Genomic DNA, 18,908 nt, shown 5'->3' with positions numbered 1-18,908 from the left:
TAATGGCCTCCAGGAGTTCATTGGAATGGTGAACTTTTATCGCCAGTTTCTACCAGCAGTGGCTCGCATCATGCACCCCCTCATCTCCTTGAGGTCAGGTAAGGCAAGGGAATCACTGGAAGCTTTCGAGAATACCAAGGTGGCATTAGCTAATGCTGCATTACTGGTCCACTCAAGAACAGATTTCCCAACAGGCCTGACAGTGGATGCATCCAGAATGGCAGTAGGAGGGGGTGCTTGAACAGTACATCGATGGAAATTGGAAACCATTGGCTTTCTTTAACAAGCACTTAAGACCACCAGAACAGTGCTTTTGATCGAGAATTCTTGGCAATGTTCCTAGCTATTGGACATTTCAGGTACTTTCTAGAAGGCAGTCATTTCACTGCTTACATTTGCCTTCACAAAGGTATCAGATCCATGGTCAGCTCGTCAACAGAGACATTTATCATATATTTCTGAGTTCATGATGGCCATCCAACACATCTCAGGAAAGGCCAATGTAATGGCAGATGTGCTGTCTCATCTGGCCATAAAATCCATGCAGACCTTAGCCAAAGGGATGGACTATGTTGTGCTCTCAAAAGCGCACAAGCAGATGGGTTGGTACATCCATCAATCAGAACGATCGTTCAGATGGTAGCCAACAGATTTGTGTGGCATGGCCTTCAAAAACAATTGGGTGAAGACATGCACTCATTGCCAGACATCCGAAATCCAGCAACACACGAAAGCTCCACTACAATCTTTTGAACCGATGTATTGGAGATTTGACCACGAACACGTCGATATTGTAGGCCCCCTGCCAGTATCATGTGGTTCCTGTTTTTTTCTCACTATCGTGGACTGGGCCACGCGGTGGCCAGAGGTTTTTCCACTGGCAGACATGACTACTTGCACCAGGGCCCTCATTTCTGCCTGTATGGCACGACTCCATCTGCCAGCACACATGTCTGATGGGGTGCCCAATTCACATCAAGCCTGTGGTCAGCAATGGCTACTCCACTTGCAACCAAGTTGCACCACACAACTGCGTATCACCCTCAATTCAACAGACTAGTAGAAAGGTTCCACAGGCATTTGAAATCGGCGCTTATGGCACGTCTGCAGGGACCTAACTGGGTTGATGAATTGCCGTGGGTACTCTTGGGCATACAAACAGCACCTAAGGACAGTATAGGTGCCTCATCAGCAGAAATGGTCGACAGTGCACCCCTGATGGTTCCAGGAGAATTTGTATCAGACGCATGAGAACGGGAGGAGACTAAACAAGCTCCACTAGAAGCTCGGTTCTTTAGCGCCCATACCAACATCTCAATGCAGTCAGGTCAGGTCATATATACCAAGAACTTGCAGGACTGCAAGTACATTTTCGTACAGAAAGGAGCACACTGAGCACCATTCCAGCGTCCGTATGAGGGTCCCTCCGAGGTACTGAGACACAATAATGTGATGTACATTTTGGACATCGAAGGTAAAGAGGAAACTTTTGCATTTGATTACCTCAAATCTGCCCATATGGATATGGATGGACCAGTTGTGGTTCAGGCGTCTCAGCGGAAAGCCGCCCAAACAACAAAAATAGAGACTTTGGGGGTCCGCAGCAGGGTTATTGGTTTTTGGGGGGGTGTTGGTGGGGGGGAGGGGCAACCCACATACCAGTAAGTGAACTGGCTCCCGAAATAGTGAACGTGCTATGGAAAACGTGGGATATTGACCTGCATCCAACACGTTTTTAATCTGAGCTGATGACATCACTGATGTCATTTCCTGTCCATGTGACAGAAACAGTGACGTTTACAAGCCTAGCATGCAAGCCTAGTCAGTCTTGCACTAGACTCCACAATGTGTACATTGACTTCCCCGCATATACATCAACTTGACAATGTGTACAGCAATTCCACAACGTGTATATTGACGTCTATAGCAGCTCAGTATAGAATACTTTGCAACAATTTAATAATTTGACCAAAATTGTGAATGGTGTTCTTAGTATAGTTGAGGCAAAATTGTACTTTTATTTTCTCCTAAGTGGTCCAAGTTATAGATCCTCACACTATAAATCTGTATTGCTAAGTCAAATTGGTCATTGGCCTTTAGTAGTTCATAACTAACAATACATAGATCCACATGTTTCACTGGGTAGCAATGAATAGTCAACTTTCTAAATTATAGATGTGGTCAGACTAACTCCAAAAGATGGAGCAGTTAAAACTGTATTACCGTGTGTTTCTTAGAACAGTATACAGAATCAAGAGCATTAAAGAAATAGCTAAGTTATAGAAGAACAATTTGAGGATCTGGATGGATAAGGAAAGAGGAAGGTACATTGTTGGGTTGTAGAGGTACTATTCTTCTAGGTTGCATTTGGCCTCATCCTGGCAGTGAATGTTAGTCACTGAGCAGAGAATTCTACGCATTCACTACTCCCTAGGAGAATCTGTTCCTTATCTTTTTTATCTTAAATCTACTTCCTCATTGAATCTGGAGGCTATATCAGAGTCACCAGGCAAAACCCTTTCCACCATTGAGAATATTACGGGGAACGCTGCTATCAAAGGACAGCAGGAATGATCAAGGATCCACATCACCCAGAAAGCACTCAATTTTGCCTGTTGCCATCAGAAGAGGTGTCGGTGCCACAAGACTTACACCACCAGGTTCAGGAACAGCTGTTACCCCTCCACCATCAGACTCCTCAACAACAAACTCAATCAGGAGCTAATTTAAGGAGTCTTTCTTTTGCACTTTATTGATTTTTTTTCCTCTCTCTTGATTGCACAGTCAATTTGTTTACATTTTGTTATTTGTTTTCATGTGTACATTGAATATAGTTTTTTTGCACTACTAATAAGTGGTCATTCTGCCTCGCCAACAGGAAAAAGAACTCAGGGTGGTATGTGACATCACATATATAGTCTGACAATAAATCTGAAATCTTCTGCACTAGTAAGATAGGCAACCCAATGTGGGCATCCTCTCAGAGATCAATATCCCGAACAACGAGGATTGGTCTACTCTCACCCACCTCTGGGATGAGACTAAAGAAACAAGAACTCTGCATTGAGCTCTGTCATAGCAGTCAATTTCCAGAGGCCAGAAAAAGCAAGACAAAGACACCCACTAACATGTAGGAATTCCTAGTCCAAGCCCTGTTAAACTGGTAGACTGCATGCAGGAATAAACAAACACATCGACTGTCTGAGTCTATGTGGAAGCCACATTCAAACTTCTAATAGAGGATGCAATCATCACCTGTGATGGAGTCTGCAGGTTTCACATTGACCTCATTCTATATGTCAGATGCAACATAATGAGATGGGAAGGAAGTCCTTGTCAATCTAAGGGGTCACCAAGGAAGAATCAGAATGGGGGAAAAAAAATCTAATTTCTATCTTTGCTGTGGTGTCAATTACTTGTATGGTTTGGGACTAAAGTTGAGGGAGTTGTTGGAATGTTTCTTTGGATCTCATTTACATGAAGTGGATCAAGCAGCCTTAAATTATTAAAAGAGAATTAGGGCATGACTGGAATGTGGTGGGGGAATTCAAATTAAATTCATTGTAGTTTTGAGTTTGCAGGTTTTAGAAATTCCAAATGGAAAGCACCTCAGTGATAAATCCTGTTTGATGTTTGCAAAGGCTCTGGAAATTATGTCAGTGGGACACATTGGGTTTCTTCTCATTACTTCACAAACTCAATAATTTAATTCTGAGTGAATAAGTAATGTGACCATTCATTTCTGATAAGCTTATGATGACATTTAGCTTAAGATAATTTGCTACTCATAATATTAAAAATCTGAAAGGAATATGCAGTTGTCATCAAAATGTTCTGAAACCAATGCTGATATGCACGTTGGTGTTCAACAGGAGCACATTTCTGAAAACAATACAGGATATGCACATATCCTTGATAAAGAGTCTCGATCCAACCATTTCTCTCCATGGATGCTGGCTGACCAGCTGAGGCACCTACAGCTTCTGTTTGCTCAAGATTGCAGCATCTGTATTTATTTGTTTTACTTCAGGATATGCATGTTATTGCATTTCTCATGATGTCAACTGATCTGCAGGGAAACAATTAGAATTATTAAACAGCACTTCAAAAATGAACAAAAATCTGGAGACCATTTTAAATGGTCCAGCTTACTTGAAAATAATCAACCCTCAATTAACTAGTCACTGCTTTATAACAAGGTTTAAAAAGCCAGTTTGCTAAGAATGCTGCAAAAAGAGTGCATCAAAAAGTGATTAGACCCTTCAGGTTTATTTACCCAATAACAGTATTCTGGAAAGTCAACACGTCTGCAGGCACCTGTATATGGAATTTCTGAAAAAGTTTAAGTGTAGTCATACAGCGCAGTAACAGATCGTTTCAACCCAAGAGCCTGTGCCACCCAATAACACCCGATTGACCTACAGCCCCAGTACATTTAGAAGGGTGGGAGGAAACCGGAGCCCTCAGGGAACACTGCGCATCAACAGGGAGAACATAAAAACTTCTTACAGACAGCACAGGATTCGAACCCTAGTCCTGACCGCTGGTGCTGTAACAGCGTTGCGCTAACTTTCCTGGGTCGTAGGTTAATTGGGTGTAAATTGTGCAGTGCAGACACATGGGCCAAAATGGCCTGTCACTGTACTGTATGTCTAAAATTACTTTTAAATTAAAAGCAATGATCAATTTGGCAATATAAAAGCGTATTAGAAACAGACATTATTCGGAATCTCTTAGAAGAAGCTGAAGGTTTAGGATCAGGTTTTGAAGGGCCAGGATGTAGGGTGTCACGAAATCACCTGCACTGTGCAGAAGGTGTAAAGACTGGAAAGCGCATTGAGTGAAGGTAAAGGAGAGGAGGTCAACCCAACTTAACAGCATTAGTGGCAAAGCTCATGGTGCAGCTCTCATCTCTGTTAGGACCCCTTATAACCACCCCCCCCCCTCCCCATCCCCTGCCTACCCTTCTCCATTACATTGAGCTGCATCCTTCAGTGGCAAGTTTATATACAGGTCCTATGGATACATTTTGGCAAAAATGCAAGGCAACATATGAAACAAAATTGACTGAATATTTTCAGAAATAATAAACAACAAAGTGTGCCAATTTATTTGATCCCTTCATGTGCTTTGCATTATCCTTTGCATTAACCGTGCTGTCCTTTGTCACCCTGGATTACTGAGCATTGATAATATCTAAATTTAATTCAGTCTCTAAACTGTACAACAACTGAACAGGAGGAAAGATAAGTTGTAAAAGAAATCCAAGTTTACTGCATGGGTTGAACCCAGCCAAAAGACGAATCAATTTAATAGGCCACCTGAAGTTACAATCCACTTTGAAGATAAAACAGTTTAAAGTATTAATTAAATGCCTTTCCACCTCTGAATACACTTAGTCTGGTTTTCACTGGATATGTCTAAGCTTGCTGTTCAGTTACAACAATTAACATCTATTTCCAGATCAAAGCTTCCACTCCAAAGAAAGTCCAAGGTTGCTTTTCAACAAAACAAAACTAAGCCAAACTTGAAATTCTATCAGTTTCAAAAGAGGGCAGGCAGGAAGTTCTAGATAAACACCCCACAATTTTCTGGGCACACACATTTAAAAAAAAATCCTGTTCCTTCCAGGGGAGCACATTAGTGCTGCCGCCTCACAGCTCCAGTGACCCAGGTTCCATCCCAATCTCCAGTGCCATCTCTGTCAAGTCCATGCATTCTCTCTAGCCCCTTTCACACTTGCACCTTGTCCTTGTAATTGACGGCCAATCTACCAGTGTTAAAGCTCTTTAATCGGCATACAGGCCCCATCACTGGCATCTGACGATGCCTGCGTGCCGATTAGCCCAATGTGAAAGGGGCATTAGGTATCCTGGGAAAAAAGGTGATGTGCTGATGACATTTTTGCATGGTGCGTCCAACCGTGCGCTTAAACAGTCTGCAAGAGTCTTCACGTGAGGTACAGGATGGGTCTGAATCAATTGGCTTGATTTAAGTAATAAGGTAAAATCAATGGTTACAAACTGGGGGGAAGGGGAGGTGCAGCTGCTCCCTTCACTGAGGCTGCAGGAGGCTGAGACATTCGATCTAACGGGAACCATTAATGATGGCCCTTTTTATGAGAGAATTGCAGCCAGACTCAGGGAGATGGGGTTCTCCAGGCACAATTCCCAGGTGCAAAATAAGCTGAAGACACTGGAGGAAGTTTCTGCAGGTTAAGGATCACAACGGGAGGAGTGGGAGGGAGCAGGTGGACTGGCCCTACTACTTTGCACATTTCTGACAATCAGGCAGTGGAGGAGCATTGAAATGAGAAATGGCAGAGAGATGAGAGAAACTGAAAGCTTCCTTTAGTGACCAGGCATGGAGAAAGCAATCTTGGGGAAAGCAGGCATGGGGAAAGCAGTCTTTAGTGACCAGGCATGGGGAAAGCAGTCTTGTATCTCGTGACCCACACCTAGAATAGTGTGCAACTCTGGTCACTACTCTCTAGGAAAGATGTGATGGTGTTGGAAAAGGTGGAGAGAAGATTAACCAGGATGTAGTCTGTTTTTGAAGCATTTCATTATCAGAGACAAAATAAAACTGATTTCCAGGAGTGGATGAGGCCGAGGAATGACTTTTTAAATCAGAACTGGGAAAGGGAGGAAAGGACATTAGTTTAGATGGCAAAGAAATTGAAAAGGTTTCTGACATTTTCTGATTTCAGGTCCCCAGCATCTGCATTTCTGTGAATTTCATTTGATTTCCAACCAATAAGCAGTGATTTGGTCTCTTACAATCAGTTATTCTGAACAGATCAAAGATAGCATTATCAAGGTAGCCAGTTACAAACAGTTTCCTTCAAATCTACAGCAGGGAGTGACCTGCCAAAATCTCCTAACTCATTATTGTCCATATAGATACCCTCAATCGATTAGAGAACATTACTCTGTATCACCAAGACAGTAGAGAATTATTTCTAGGTCTCATATGACTATTTAAGTATTGAGCCTGAAAAGTATCCATTCCATAAACAAGAAGCAATTCTACTTGATTATTGTGCAATTTCTCTATAAATATGGGCATCGAGGACTGCAGAAAGAAATCTATAGTCACAATATATTGGTCGTAGGGCATTTATCTTTCTTGGTGATAGCTCATTAATCCCTCGAATAACAGTTGGATATTATCCACACCAACACCAAGACACAAGAGAAACTTGTCCGTGAACAAGGTCCCATCACGATACATGCTGACATTCATCCAACTTGATTCACAGAATGTATCACAATGCTTGAAGATGTATCAAAAGCTGGGTCCTGCCAAAAGACGATGCCGCTTTAGTTACCCATTCAGAGCCAGCTCTTCAGCGCTTGACGTCCTGCTTTGCGGAAACTGCCAAAATGTTTGGCCTGGAAGTCAGCCTGAAGAAAACTGAGGTCCTCCATCAGCCACCTCCCCACCATGACTACCAGCCCCCCCACATCTCCATCGGGCACACAAAACTCAAATCGGTCAACCAGTTTACCTATCTCGGCTGCACCATTTCATCAGATGCAAGGATCGACAATGAGATAGACAACAGACTCGCCAAGGCAAATAGCGCCTTTGGAAGACTACACAAAAGAGTCTGGAAAAACAACCAACTGAAAAACCTCACAAAGATTAGTGTATACAGAGCCGTTGTCATACCCACACTCCTGTTCGGCTCCGAATCATGGGTCCTCTACCGGCATCACCTACGGCTCCTAGAACGCTTCCACCTGCGTTGTCTCCGCTCCATCCTCAACATCCATTGGAGCGCTTTCATCCCTAACATCGAAGTACTCGAGATGGCAGAGGTCGACAGCATCGAGTCCACGCTGCTGAAGATCCAGCTGCACTGGATGGGTCACGTCTCCAGAATGGAGGACCATCGCCTTCCCAAGATCGTGTTATATGGCGAGCTCTCCACTGGCCACCGTGACAGAGGTGCACCAAAGAAAAGGTACAAGGACTGCCTAAAGAAATCTCTTGGTGCCTGCCACATTGACCACTGCCAGTGGGCTGATATCGCCTCAAACTGTGCATCTTGGCGCCTCACAGTTTGGCGGGCAGCAACCTCCTTTGAAGAAGACCACAGAGCCCACCTCACTAACAAAAGGCAAAAGAGGAAAAACCCAACACCCAACCCCAACCAACCAATTTTCCCCTGAAACCGCTGCAACCGTGTCTGCCTGTCCCGCATCGGACTTGTCAGCCACAAACGAGCCTGCAGCTGACGTGGACTTTTACCCCCTCCATAAATCTTCGTCCGCGAAGCCAAGCCAAAGACAAGAAAAAGACACATAATACTGGAATGGGAGCTGGGAATATTGAAGCAATGATTGTGATACCTTGTGGGGGGGATGGTGTGGTATACTTCTACTCATACATATGAGTATGTATATGAGAGTATATTGTCATATACATAAGTAGTACAATTGACAGATGCACTGAAATTCTTACTTGCTGCAGGTACACAAGGTACAACAACAATACTATAAATGACCCCAATATGCCACACAGAGAAGAATAAATAATTCATATTAAAGGATAGCTAAATAAATAATTACAATTAGTGGAAAAAATAGTGATGTTCCAGCAGTGTGGACAGATCTTTTGGTAGTTATGGAGTGGTTTATAGTCTTGTACAACTTTACCATCCAAAAACAGATTGCCAGAAAGTTGGTAGTAGCAGAGAGCAAGGTTCTTGATGCAACATCAATCACTCAGGAGACTATTTGTGGAGAAACAGGCTTGAGAACATAGCATATCCCTACTGGTCGGATGTCCCGCACTGAGTTGTGGGGGCTGTGGAACAGTCACCTTCATACAGGAGCCTGTGGGGAGGGGCCACAGGTACAACTGGCCAATAAGTATGCTTGACCAGATATTTATACATTACAGTGGTTTACCACAGTTCAAAAGTCCAATCACAGAGGTGAAGTATAGCTTTGGATCACCTCAGTTACCATGAGAACACTTAGCCCAAAGAACATCGAGAAATGTCACGGAATGGCAAAATCAATGGAAATTGTTAATAGCAATCTCAATGACTGTGAAAGTGGAAAAAGGCTGCAGCAAGTATCTTGAACTTCCTTTTTATTACTTTAGTCCCTCACAGCTAAATTATATAGTTGACGGGTCTTTTGGACATCCTATGTTAAAAAGAACGCCTGAAAAGTCATCTTCCTCTGTGTTAATTTTATTATTCAGAATTTTGACATTGCAAACAGTCTCCTGGAGAATAGTGAATAAAAGTGCAATCTCAAAATCAGCTCATAGATCTTTGGGCCTAGATTAATCAAGAAGTGTTGATCACCCAAAGACAGCATATTGAAACTAATACAAACAACGGAAAGAGTGTAGTGAATCTGAACAAACCAGTTTCCTGCCTTGTGAAACACCATCTACCAGAGATTGGAGATCTTACACAGGACTCGTCAGCCAGCCCAGGACACATGGAATCAAATGGGAGCAAGTCATCCATGATGTCAAGAAACTGCCAAAGAAGGGTAGAGAAGGTCACACACTAAGTAGAGGTGCTGGATTAGAGAGAGGAAGATCCTAAAGTTCCCAAGATTCAGCCAACTCATTTTCTTTTCATCGTGTGAAATCTGTTGGAAGAAGAACATTGTCAAGAAGCAGACAACATGCACAGTGCACTTCATAATGAGGAAGTTCTGAGGTATGAAACACTAAGCATGCTTGTATCACTTTCTGGGGAAGCAACATCAGTTAACTGTGGTTAAATGTATTTCAATAGTTCATTTGAGAAGATGAAATTAACAGTAATGGGAAAGCACCATTGGTAGGGATAAAATATAAGAAATAGGAATAGGAATGAAGCATTTTTCACTTTGAGGTTGCTGCAGTGTTTATTTAGATCATGTCTGAACTTCCATCTCAATGAAATTTTCCTGCATTTTCTCCACGTCCTTTGACTCCCATCAATTTGCGGAACCCTATGGATCAGTGCTTTGAATGAACCCATAACAGGTCCTCCATCGGGATAGAAAATTCCAAAGATTCACCTCTTCTGTGTGAAGAAATGTTTCTGCCTCTTAGTCCAAAATGGCTAATGCTCCTAACTTCCCAGCCAGGGGAATCATCTTCTCTGCCTCGATCCTGTCAAGTCTTCTGAGAAAAGGATATAATTTCCTTTTCATCTTCTGCACAGAAAACAGCATTACAACACATTGATATCACCAGGGCATTCAGATCCATTTTATTTCTTATCACATCTTTTCTGCCCCCTGATGTTTCAAATATCACATGCTTAGATTTAATTTTTATTAATTTTGATTTTTTTTAAATTGAAAGAGAATTCAAAAATGTGCTGGAGATGTTTATATGGTTACAAATGGCCAATAATTAATATTTTTGTTATTATAATAATTGCAGATATGTTTAGTCATAACTAACAAAATTAATTTAAATGAATTTACAGCGCTAGTTGTTCAGAAATAAGATGACAACAATGTGGGCAACAAAGAATACAAGGAAACCAATTCTAAGGTAGGCTAGAATATTTACCTTATAAATGTCTATGCAATTGGTCTATCATCCAAATATATTACAGCCCTATAGACTGGACAAATAAAGGTATTCGGCAATTCATTTGATTTCTGGAGCCAGACACCATAGAGTAATTCAAACAAAACCTCTTTCATGTCACAACAAGGCAACAAAGGGATCTTTCTTTAAATCATTTCAACGATTCATTTCTAAGGCACAAAAGTTCCAGTGACCTGTGTGCATCGGGCCACTAATGTTGAAAGGTGAGTAAACGCCAGGCACTGAACAATCTGGGTGGGCAACAATGAAAATTCTTACAAGATAAGAACGATTGCCCTGTGCATTCACTATTAGCAGGCCGTGCAGGGACTAACTTCCATTAAGAGTGAAGAAATGGAAAGCAGTCACCCAAATTAAAGTGCAGAAAAATGAGTGACATAAACAAGGGACATTTTGAAATGTTAGTTTAGCATCAAGGCCTGCAAAGGCCTACCTGAAAATATCCAGTCCATTAGTGTCTGGGGATAAAAGAAAAGACAATCAAATTCCATCAATCGGAGGAAATTCCAGTAAATCATTCACTTAATGAGATCAATGTGCAATGAAAGAAGGTCGGACAAGAACAGAGTCAACATTAGTACTTTGTTATCTTAACTTAAACTTCGTTTTTTTTTGTCTGTATTTAAGGCCAGACTCCAGTGCGCTTTGTACTTTATATTTTCTCGATTGGCTACCGGTTTTCCCCGATGAACTGATCCAACTAAACCCACAGGTTTTCATCACTTAGGAAACAAAATATCTTGAGCACCTACCAAAGCCATTAAAACAAAGGCCCAATGATCATGTGCGAGTATATCCAGCAGAAGCAGAGTATGGGATATCAAATGTCACGACATTTGCTTTCTTTGCCCTTTTTCCAACATGAAAACTATTTAATCAATGACTAGACTGTCATGCACTTCGTCACTGGGGTAAGGCATCGTGTTCAAAAGGAATAATCCACCCCAGTTGGCATTGTTGGTGTTCATTTGTATGGCTGCATTGGTTCTGCATGAATCAATGTTTTCATAAGCATTTAATTACACAGTCATGCCTTGTAGCTTAGCTCTTGGGATGTAAAATAAAACTAAAGCAACTATTGGGAAACCTCCCTGAATATCCAGTACTACTTGGATCTAAATCCTAGATTATGAACAGAACCTTTGATTCCATATATAAGTAAATCAAAAGCAATGTTGATGACAAATTATGTAAAATTCTGGAGATTATATATTGGTTCCATGTCAATGCAATACAGACAAGCACCTGGGAAATTGAAACATAATATATTATATACAATGCTGTAATTATATGATATATTATGCCTCAGCGTGTTGTTTGTGAGTCTTTCCTTGATGAAAAGCTCACAGACTTCTCCAATGAATAATCCTGATTAAAAACATATTCTGATTATGAATAAGTGTGATTTCTCATTCATTACACTGGAACCCTGCCAGACAATGCTAAATGATGTGGAAAGATATGATTATACATTTGGTGCAGTTTATCAAGACTTTTTTTTTGCCTTTGAAGGATAATAGCTACCTTGAGAGCCAACTTTTTTTTATATGATATGATATGCCATTGCAATGTAAATATTGTAAGGTGAGTCCTCAGTGCAAGATTTAAGGGCTCTAAAATAATATTGAAAAAGAATTTCTAATGTCAGTTTCAATGTTTGACCGAGTTTGCATTCTTTACCCACAAACGGCTGCATCACTGCAAGTGTTTTTTTATTGACTTGCTCACATTCTTTGCTGAATCAATATTGCATAATATTCCAGTAACTAGCTCAACCCCTTTATTATTTATTATTTGGCCATTTTTAATAGACGTTGAAAAGTTCTTTTGTCATTTGGTAACAACTTCTTCAGATTTCTTCATATGTAATAAGGATCTGCGTTTCACTGGAGTAGATGGAGTGATGAACGTTCATTTTCAAATAACAGATAGAATTTAATTGATTAACAGGAGTGAAGTAATTCAAATGTGTAGAAATGAACTCATCACCATTTTTAAGAAGCGGCATTTTCCACTGGGCAGATGTTTTGGTGAGCAGTGATTATCATTCAAGTCTTTAATGGATCATCCATAATGATGTTAATTCAAAAAGATCAAACCCAATGGTGCTCAATGCAGGAGGCAAATAAATTGGTTAAGGATAACTGAAGCAACATAAGAAAAGAAAAAAAAAGGTTAAAATGGTTTTTAAAGTAGACTTTAAATTGTCCTTTGTGTGAAGGTTTGCCACCAGAAATCTTGGATTTGATGCCAGGATTTTTGGCCATTGGAATTAAGGAGATAGGAAATATTCATCCCCCCCAATGCCTGCTCTGCTATTTAATAAGATCATATTTCATCATTTGCCTCCATTCCACATATTTGTTCTAATCCCATAACCCGTGATTCATTCAACATTCAGAAATCTATCGACCCCTGTCTTGAACAAGCTCAGCAACTGAACCTCCACAGCACTCATAGAACATAGAACATTACAGCACAGTACTGGCCATTTGGTGCATATTATTGTGCCAACCAATATAAACCTAAAAACATCCTAAACCCTCCCTATCTTATAACCCTCTATTTTTCTTTCATCCATGTGCCTGTTTAAGAGTCTCTTAAATGCTTCTATTGTTCCAGTTTCAACCACACCTGGTAATGCATTCCAGGTGCCCACAACTTTGCATTAAAAAATTACCCCTGATGCCTCCCCTAAATTTTCCTCCTTTCACTTTGTACAGATGTCCTCTGGTGTTTGCTATTTCAGCCCTGGGAAATAAAAGATGCTGGCTGTTTACCTTATCCATGCCTCTCATAATCTTGTAAACCTCTATTAAGTCACTTCTCATCCTTCTTCACTCAAACAGAAAAGCCTTTGCTCTGCTAACCTTGCCTCATAAGACATATTTTCTAATTCCTGGTAAAGAATTTAAAAGAAGCATCACATTGGGAGTGAAGAAGTTTCTTCTCATCCCTGTCCCAAATGGCTGACATTCTCTGGTTGGCAACCAATGATGAGCAAGAATATGCCACAAGTTTCAATGTTTGGCTTGTTACTGTTCACTAATGACTTAGAAGAGGGACCAACTGTGATGTAACTAATTTTGCTAATGGAAAAGAAAATTCTGCAAAGGATGTGGAAAGTTAGCAGAGATGTAGCGATAGGTAAGTGAGTTAGCAGGGGTCTGACAGATGGAGTACAATGTTGGTAAATATAGTAGATCAGATTCTTCTTTGGAAGAAAATATAGTAGATCAGATAATTATTTCAATAACAAATTGTGCAGAAAGACTTGGGAGTGCTTGTGCATGAATCACAAATAAAAATTGATTTGCAGGTGCCAAAGGTAATCAAGAAGGCAAATGGAATCACATTCTTTGCCAAAAGGTATTAAATTTTAGAGCAGGAGATTCATGTTCTGAGTATCAGTGAACCCACACCTGGAAAATTGTGTGCAGTTCTCAGCTCTATACTTGAGAAAGGATGTTCTGGCTTTGGGGTCATTGCAGAGGAAGTTTACCAGATTAATTCCAGAGATGAGGCGATAAGGAGAGATTGAGTTGCCTGCAATTGTTCTTGCTGGACTTCAGAAGAACGAGAGATCTTATAGAAACAAAGGGATAGATAGATAAAATAGAATCAGGAAAATTGTTTTCACTGGAAGGTGAAACTAAAACTAAGGGGCATAACCTCAAGATTTGAGTGAGTAAATTTATGTCGGAGATGAGGAGAAACTAATTTTCCTCGATATTAGTTAATCTGTGGAACTTTCTGACGAGAAGCAGTAGAGGCTGTCTCACTAAATATATTTAAGACAGTTCAGTAGATTTTTGCATAGTTGGGGAATTTTGGGCAATGGGGAAAAGACAGGTAGAAAAAGGTAACAAATAAGTTCTTTTAAAAAGACATCCATATCAGCCATGATGAAGTGCTGGAACAGGCTTGAAGGGTCAGATAGCATACTCCTGCTTCGATTTCTTATGTTTTTGCCATCCATCTAGGGGAAGTATCAACCAAGTCAATCCCTGTAAAAATCTTGTGCATTTCAATGAGATCTCATCTCATTTCATTTACACTCCAGAGAGTGTAGGGTCCAAATGGAACAATCCCCAAATCCTAGGTATCAGTCTGATGAGCATTCATTTACACACATACAGCATGTTTCCTTCTGAAATCACTTACCGTGCTATCTTAATTCAAGGGCAATTTTCAGATGGACATCTCTGTGTGCTGTTGGGGCCTTTGTTCAGGAAGAAAACCTTGGGAAAAAAAGTTGTTGTCCAGTGTTATCAAGTAATCAGAAGAATGAATCAGGACATCAAAGCAGAGGCAATAATCATCTTATAAACAACATTATACAACGATCCTATCTGAACTGTTAAAAGAGGATTAATGGCCTCACTAGGTATTTCAAACTCGATGTTTCCCAAGAAACATTAATCAATCGTATATGAAAGATACACCCAGGAGCACTTTGTTATGGCAGCATGCTATGATTACCTTTGAAAAGTTTCCTTTCTTACCATGTTTTAAGTTTGTCACAAAATACCTTGTACCATGAGAAGGGTTCTGCAAACAGACTGATAGACCATCCTTTATACAGCTATGAATATTAATGGAACACATTGTTCAAATCAAAGTAATTGAAAATCATCCTTGATGCAATTTGAAACCTGATATAATTTATAAATATTAAAAATAAATCTTTTTGAATTTCTGCAACCTAATATAAATGAATTAGTTAATCGTAGCCCTCACTGCGGCTACCTGGCCTGTGATTGTTTACGTGTCTTTCTGATTTTATGTCAGAATTTCAGTAGCTGTAGTATTTTGTTAATGAATTATTTGATTTCCCCCTTTATGAGGAAATAAAAAAGAATAAAGCCGTCCATTGAAAAAGTTGGGTGAAGGATGTTTTGATGAATTATTTCACTGTTGCAGTATTTACATGCTTGGATATCTTTTTATAAAACATACATGCTCTTGCTTTGTCAAACTTAATATGAAAGGTTTGAATTGATATTTTCTTTATGCTTTCAAAGACTTGGTCATTAAATATGGAATGGATGTAGTTTGGTTAAATGTAATAGTTAAAATAATTTACTGTTTGATTCCTGGGCATGTTAATACAATTCTCTCCAGATAAAATTGATATGTAAAGCCCTGGTGAACTCTGACTTGCCTGCAAGTGTTTGGAGGCAAAAAAGATGAAATAAAATAAAATAATTAAAAAGTTAATACCCACTTGTAGTGCCTCACACATAGATTGCTCTATCTTCAGGCTATTGACATTTTATGATGCATGAAATGGTCATAATACTCCTGAGATAAATACTTCCAGATCGCAAAGAAGGATCACCAGTGGTTATACTTGGTGAGGTGTTTCAGGAAATTTGATGTATCACCAAAGACTCTCAAAAACTTGTACCGTGGAGAGTATTCTGGCCAGTTGCATCACAGTCTGGCGCAGAGGTGCCAATGCTCAGGACAAGAAAAAAATTCCAGAGGATTGTTAACACAGCCTGTGACATCACGGGCACTGGAATTCACTCCATTGAGGACATCTACATGAGACGGTGTCTTAAGAAAGCAGGCCCTGTCCTCAAAGACCCCCACCACTCAGACCATGGCCTCTTCCCTTTGCTACAAACATCAGGAAAAAAGTGCAGGAGCCTTCAGGCTCAATGGCACAAGGACAATTTCCAACCCACTGCCATCAGGTTCCTGAATAATCAATGAACCAAAGGCACTACCTTACCTTGACTTTTTGTGCACCATTCTTATTTATTTTTGTAAAGTGGTTTATGTGAATGCTTGGACTATGGTGGTGCCACAAAACAAAACCAATTTTGCGACTTATTCATGACAATAAATTCTGATTCTGAGATGAGATGAGAGTTTATTGTCATACGTGAAAGTACAAAGTGCAGATGCACTGAAATTCTTAACTGCTGCAGCTCTTTCTTTGGCTTGGCTTCACGGACAAAGATTTATGGAGGGGTAATGTCCACATCACCATATCAGCTGCAGGCTCGTTTGTGGCTGACAAGTCCGATGCGGGCCAGGCAGACACGGTTGCAGCGGTTGCAAGGGAAAATTGGTTGGTTGGGGTTGGGTGTTGGGTTTTTCCTCCTTTGTCTTTTGACAGTGAGGTGGGCTCTGCGGTCTTCTTCAAAGGAGGTTGCTGCCCGCCAAACTGTGAGGCGCCAAGATGCACGGTTGGAGGCGATATCAGCCCACTGGCAATGGTCAATGTGGCAGGCACCAAGAGCTTTCTTTAGGCAGTCCTTGTACCTCTTCTTTGGTGCACCTCTGTCTCGGTGGCCAGTGGAGAGCTCGCCATATAACACGATCTTGGGATGGCGATGGTCCTCCATTCTGGAGACGTGACCTACCCAGCGCAGTTGGATCTTCAACAGCGTGGATTCGATGCTGTCGGCCTCTGCCATCTCGAATACTTCGATGTTGGAGATGAAGTCGCTCCAATGAATGTTGAGGATGGAGTGGAGACAACGCTGGTGGAAGCGATCTAGGAGCCGTAGGTGATGCCGGTAAAAGACCCATGATTCGGAGCCGAACAGGAGTGTGGGTATGACAACGGCTCTGTATACGCTAATCTTTATGAGGTTTTTCAGTTGGTTGTTTTTCCAGACTCTTTTGTGTAGTCTTCCAAAGGCACTATTTGCCTTGGCGAGTCTGTTGTCTATCTCGTTGTCGATCCTTGCATCCGATGAAATGGTGCAGCCGAGATAGGTAAACTGGTTGACCAATTTGAGTTTTGTGTGCCCGATGGAGATGTGGGGGGCTGGTAGTCATGGTGGGGAGCTGGCTGATGGAGGACCTCAGTTTTCTTCAGGTTGATTTCCAGGCCAAACATTTTGGCAGTTTCTGCAAAACAGGACATCAAGCACTGAAGAGCTGGCTCTGAATGGGCAACTACACAGGTATTTAAGATACACCAACTATGAAAGTATAAATTAAATTGCCAAGGATAATAAAAATAAAAGGATAGCTGAATAAGAATTTAAATTTGTATTCAATGCAAGTGAAAATGCAAATTTTTATACCTTAAAAGATTTTTTGGTGGTCCTGGAGTAGTTTATTGTTAGGATTATATATAGAGCTTCAAGAGCTTGATGGCTTAAGGCTTCTGTACCTTCTGCTAGTAAGTAACAGTTAGAGAGATTGTGATCAGGGTGATGGGAATCCTTTTGATTTTATCTACCTTTTCGAGGTTGCCTCTCACATTTTTTTTAATATTCAGAAGGTCAGTGCCTGTGAAGGACCTGGCTAGGTTTGCCATTTTCTTAATAAATCTTTCTCCCATTTAGTTCATCAATTCTATTTTTAGAGGAAAGCAGGAAGTGAAAAATATTGGATGAGAACAGTTCCCTACCTTTCACATATATTCCTCCAGTCCCCAGCTCCAAGATTTCTCTCTTTGGGTCATCACAATAGAAGATCTTGAGGAAGCAGGAATTGACATTAAGTAGTTATTGTTCCATTCTGCATTTGAATACATTTCCAAAATATATTTCACAAAATATAGAAATCCTGGAAGAACTCACCAGGTCTCGCTGTGCCTATAGGAGGCAAAGATGTTTCAGGCCTGAGCTTTAAAGAAGGGGTCAGGCCCAAAACATCAGTTATATATCATTATCTCCTCTGGATGCTCAAGATCTTGAGTTCCTTCTGCATTTCTGTTTTACTACAATCACACCATCTGCAGATTTTCATGTTTTACTCTATATTTCACTAAGAAATTCACACTCCAGAACTCTCATCTGTAATGAGATTGTAGAACCTTTTTGTAAATCTATGCATTCAACCTGAAAAGAAACATTTTTATCTTCCAGGCACATCTTTAAGGTCTTCTTTTCAGTCTGCTGTTTCAGTAGCTGACAACATGGTTGTCAAATATCAATGCACAACCCACTGAAGACCAGAAGGGAACAATGGGCAACAGAGGCGAGGAAGAGAGCAGGAATCTAGCATCCAAAATCTAGCTCACCTTTTGATTCGATGGGTAAAAGATGCGGGGGTGGGGGGCTATTTTTAAAATATCTTAGAATATCAGTGATTATGAGAATTATTGGAGAATATGGCAGCAACTTTCACAAATAGAGGTTAATGCAGTGCATTAATCTGGATTTCAACGGTAACTGCTAACCATGTAAGTTTTGGACAGTACTAACTTCTATACTCCTGTCATACCAAATAGGCTCAAAATCTGAAATAAGTGACAACAACCTCTTGTCAGCTTCCATGTTGAACACTAGTTCCAAATAAAAAAGAAACCCCAGCCTTTAAGGGTCTTTCATTCACATTTTTTCATTTATGGTCCC

At 40.6% G+C, this 18,908-nt stretch overlaps 1 long non-coding RNA gene across 1 annotated transcript; it reads right to left on the bottom strand.

Annotated features, from left to right (window-relative positions):
* Positions 1-2,725: 2,725 nt before the first annotated feature.
* LOC138759826 (uncharacterized) lies at positions 2,726-18,027 on the bottom strand. The gene is made up of 3 exons (XR_011355125.1): positions 17,960-18,027; positions 14,746-14,822; positions 2,726-4,069 (listed from the first exon to the last, which is right to left on the bottom strand). It is a non-coding gene; the product is annotated as an uncharacterized lncRNA (long non-coding RNA).
* Between the last annotated feature and the right edge of the window lie 881 nt (positions 18,028-18,908).

The sequence above is a fragment of the Narcine bancroftii genome, chromosome 4 (genome assembly GCF_036971445.1).
Source record: "Narcine bancroftii isolate sNarBan1 chromosome 4, sNarBan1.hap1, whole genome shotgun sequence".
Taxonomy (NCBI): Eukaryota; Metazoa; Chordata; class Chondrichthyes; order Torpediniformes; family Narcinidae; genus Narcine; species Narcine bancroftii.
The sequence above is the reverse complement of the archived record's forward strand: the minus strand, read 5'-3'. Positions and strand labels throughout refer to the sequence as shown.